General features: G+C 27.4%; 1 long non-coding RNA gene across 1 annotated transcript; it reads left to right on the top strand.

Moving 5' to 3' along the window:
• On the top strand, positions 1–2,422 carry LOC120080305. The gene is made up of 2 exons (XR_005482461.1): positions 1–262; positions 2,154–2,422. It is a non-coding gene; the product is annotated as an uncharacterized LOC120080305 (long non-coding RNA).
• Positions 2,423–5,222: the final 2,800 nt, after the last annotated feature.

Below are 5,222 nucleotides of genomic sequence, written 5' to 3'. Positions count from 1 at the left end.
GTTACGTGAGAGTTGGTCTCACATTCTAGTTTCTCTCTTCCAAGAAAATTACAAAAAAGAATAATCTTCTTCTTCCTCTCATCTTCTTTTTCCTTCTTTCAAAAAATTGTGCAGAGCCCATCACTTCTGCATATTCTTATTTCCAAGAGAATACAAAGGGTTCTCAACTGGTGGTGTCTTGGTTTGGAGATCAAGATCCAAATCAAAGCGTTCATGTTCATGGAACAAGGGATTTCGCAAAGAAAATTATTGTGCTTCAAGGGTAAGTGGAATTTCTTCCCAATTCTTCTCCCTTCCATAGCATGCTGTAAATTTCTTGTGTTAATGCATAATTATTCTTTATGTTTTGTAATTTTTCCAATTCTATGAAAATGAAGATTGGGACCAATCCTCACGTTTCCGCATAAGGACCTTCATCGGTTCCCTTCATATACGCATTTATATATATGTTTTATGTTGAATATTGAGTAGGTATATGTCTTTGCTTATTTGAAAATTATGAAATATATGATATATACTCTGATATAGATGAAATTTATCATATATACTATGATTTATATTAAATATTGAGTCAATTTGTGATCTATATACTATAGTATAACTGATAAAGAAATTCGGTTAAACAATAAATACTCTTAATTTGTATATTGTACTGTCATATTGTTATATCGAAACTTTCGAATAGTTCATTTCAAATATATTAATAACAAATCTTAATATATTTTATATATTGGTTAGAATATTTTCAAACACCTCACAAAATGTTTAGGATATATTTAAAAATAATCATGAATTCATTGAAAGAACAAAAAAATGTTTCATATGTGTAAATGAAAAAAAATAACTATGAAATGTATAATATATATATTGTGATATAAATAAAATTTATGATATATACTGCGATTTATGTTGAATATTGAGTCAATTTTTTATTTGTACACTGTGATATATTCCAAACACTTAACACAATATTTTGTTATCAAATACTTGTATTTCAACTTTAAACAAAACTACAACTTTAATTTTGTTTTAAACAATGATGTTAAATGCATTTTCTCTTTCTAATTAAAGAATGAAATGTAATCTCAACAAATAAATGCATTTCTCTCTCCAACATTAAGAGTGCTTCATAAAAATAGGAAAAAAAATAATCAATACCACATTCTCTCCGACTATCCACCACAAGTCAGGGGGCTTTATATAATTTAACAAAAATAAATATAAAAATAAGATTTAATCTCTAGGTCTAGATAGGACTCAATGCAAATTTATGTGATACTATGTCAGTCTTATATATATATAAATTATATAAAAAGCATAAGGTTAAAAAAGACTTGAATTCCTGGGTCCATACTAAATCCGCCCTACTTCAATGTAGAATATATTGAATTTTTCGTCAGTAATCGTACTTTGAATGTAAGAAAGCAATAAATTCAAGGCTTTTCACAAAACCCTCGAGGTTGCTTTTCTTTGATTGACTTTCATGGTGTTTTTTTTCTGGAAAGTTGCGGGAAAAAGAAAATTTAATATTTCTATTAAACTAAGCAATTACCTTGAGAAAGATTTATACTTTTATTGCTCATTTAAACTTTGTGGTATAACATTAAGTTTAGTAAAGTAACTTAATAAATGAATAAATTTATTTTATGCATTATATATATTATGATTTAAAGTATGCAATTATCTTTTCGATTTCAATTACATAATTTTGGAAGTATGAAGTTTAACTTTCATAAATATTCTATTAATGATATTTTGCAAATTGTATGATGTAAATTACTTGAGATTGTGTTATTATGATATTTATATGTTAAGAATAATTTGTTGGTCATCATGGTGATCAAATTAATACGCTTCTATGTAGATATTAAATTAAAGTTAATTCCTGAAAATAAAGAAGTTTTAGAAATTGACAGAAATTTTTTTATCTTCTTATTTTAAAAAAATAAGAAAAAGATAAAAGATAATCAAAAGATAATCATTCTAATTGAGTTTTCAAAATTAATAATAATAATAATAATAATAATAATAATAATCACTTTGAAAATATTATTATTATTATTATTATTATTATTGAATTCATATTTTTAAAATTATGTAAGATTTAATTATCTTCTTTAATTGCTTCATTAATGTCATACTCTCTCGATCAGGTCATCATAAAAAAATATTGCTAAATCTTTTCAAAGTGAGAGAAGGAGGGAAGGCGCGCTACAACTGACAGAACAACCAAGACCTAAAATTGACGCAACAAAGATACGAAAAAAATATCCATTATATTATAATGGCTTATTACATCAATAACTTGACTTTGATCAAGGTGATTAAAAACATCTGACACAGAAGTTCCAAAGAACATAATTGATTGATAATCCGTGATGGCAAGTAGTTCTTTACTTAAAGAATCTAACCTAGCCAAGTCGAGAAATCAAAACTATGAGTCAAATAAGGACCCGAATCTGGTAATCGATAATAAAATTTCATCATATACTCATGGTATGACTCGGCTCCCTGGACCGTAGCAACCAATACTTCCCACCGGGTTTTCCTATTTCGGGACTATATATAAGATGCAAATGCATGCAATGCTTAGGTGTAGTGAGATGGTGTGTGCTTATTGAAAATAGTTGAACCCTAAATTTCTACATATTCTATTTTGAACCAAGGAAACAAGAACAATGGGAATGTTGATTCATTTTCAAGTCAAACTATTGAAAAGCCTGAAACCATAGATTTAAGGCTTCTATTCTCCAGTGGAGTCGCCAGCAGTAGCGCCCGCATTTTGTTTGGCACCGCTTGCCACATCATCACGACTTTGGCCACAAAGCCCTATCAAAAGAGGAGAAAAAGGGGCAATTCTCGTCCCTTGCGCTTAAGAGGAATTGTTGAAAAGCCTTACGGTTGTTTGCTGGGCCTGGTTCGATTCCAGCACGTGTCTCTCTTTTGGTATTTTTCATAACTGGGTTATTCTATTGAGTCTAGAACATAATAAATTATGCATATTTAGTTTGATAAAATAGATTACATATTAATTATATTTTTATGTTTTTATGCATATATTACGAGAATGGTGTAAAGTATAATTAAAGTATCTATTTCTCCTGTGATAAATTACTTGTAATTATTTTATGGGGATTTTAAAAAATAGAAAAATAATGAAAAGTATTTACATAAATAATAAATTTTAATTATTTTCTCCTTCTCCATCTTTTAGCTTTTCCATCTTTTGACTTCTCCATCTTCTTCTTCTCCTTCCTCTTCTTCAACTATATAATGTTAATTAGAATGATAATAATAGACAATGGAAAGCCAAATTATAGAACAAGTGATATAATGTTTGGTAGTTTTGTTGCTAGTTCCAAAATAGTAATTATAATGATAATCATAGACAATGGAAGACTAAGTGATAGATTAAGTGATAGAACACTATCATTATCTATCACAAATAGACATTGATAGTTGTTTATCACTGCCTATATATGTTAGACAATGATAGCTTTTTATTTAGACAGTGATAAACTACCATCAATAGATAATAATTTTGTTGTTGCTAGTTGTTGGTTTTTTTTTGTTTTTTTTTTGTTTTTTTGTTTTTTGCTTTTAGATAGTTTATGCTACATAAAATAGACATTGTTCTTGAAAATTTTGTTGCTTTTAGATCGTTGTGATAGACATTGTTATCAATGTCTATCACAGATAAACGCTGATAGACACTGATAGAAGTATATCAACGTCTATCAGTGATAGAAACTGATACATGTCTATCACTGATAGATGTTGATAGAAATCTATCGATATTAGTGATAAAACTGATAGAAGTCCATCATTGATACTATCAGTGATAGAAACCGATACAAGTCTATCATTGATAGAGGTTGATAGAAGTCTATCATTTTTTTTTTTTTTTTTTTTGCTATTTTTGTAAATAGTTTGACATTTTTTTCTAACTATGAAAATTTCTCTTATTTTATTATGATACCTATATTATGAATAATTTGTTAATCACCAAAATGACTAAATTAGCAAGTCTTATATATATCAATTTAAAGTTAATTCAATTACTCATGTTTATGTTATGCTAATAAAGGACATGATATTATGAAACATTAAAGATATTATCATGAGAATATTGATTTTCATTATTATAAAACATTTTTTAATCATCCAAAAGCTGATTAATAGTTTTATAATTTTGAATCTTATCGTCGTTAGTTGAGATATTTGGTTAGATCTTTTTAATATATCCAAAGATAACTAATGTATTTAATTTGATAATTTTAATTGCCAATTATGTGAAATCAAATTTAGCATCAATTATATATGAATGTTGTATATTGTAGTATCTTCCAAAGAAGAATTTCCATGTATGCTTAATGATTATTTAATGTTATCAGAATCTACAGTATATATTCATGTTTATTTCTCAAAGCAATAATGTATAAGTATATTTATTTTGTATTTACAGTATCTATTTCCAATTCTCTGAAAGGATCGAATCCCGCAGTAGAAGTGTTATGATCGCCTTGTATCTAGCAATTTGTTTTTTACATAAAAAAAATCAGTATACTAAAATAGAATATAAACATGTAATATAGCATGCTTTAGGGAAAAAGATTAGAACCATTCTTACCTTTGTAGATTCTCAAGCTTCACAAACAATCCTCTTTAAGTTCCAACGAATGGCTCCTCCAACAATCTTGATCACGAACGATTTCTTGAACAATCTCGAACACCATCACGAGAGTAACCTCATTACTCTCTAGGATTCCAATAGAGGGATAGATGATATCCAATTATTGGGAGAGGGAGAGGAGAAAAGAGGTTTTGAGAGGAGAGATGATTCTCTTTGTGACTTAGGAAAAATTTTGCACAATAACAGTTGTGTATTGTATATTATCAGTATGTCCCAAGGGGGCTATAAAGAGATCTTTATATAGAGAAAGGTCAAGCTATTTTCCTAATCTTTTCCTATTTTCCTTTTTCCACAATTAACTAATTAATTAACACTTATTTAATGAATCGACCCTATTAATTAAATAAAACTTATTTAATTAATTAACACAATTAAATAACACTTATTTAATTTAATTTGTACATTAATGAAATAACTATTTATACATTAAATCCAATTTAATGTGTGTGTGTATATATATATATGTGTATCATAAACATGTATGTATATGTGTAATACCTCTCTATTAATTAAATCTTTGTGAATCAAA

Source organism: Benincasa hispida, chromosome 6 (genome assembly GCF_009727055.1).
Source record: "Benincasa hispida cultivar B227 chromosome 6, ASM972705v1, whole genome shotgun sequence".
NCBI classification, from domain to species: Eukaryota; Viridiplantae; Streptophyta; class Magnoliopsida; order Cucurbitales; family Cucurbitaceae; genus Benincasa; species Benincasa hispida.
This window is presented reverse-complemented; position numbering and strand designations above follow the sequence as displayed.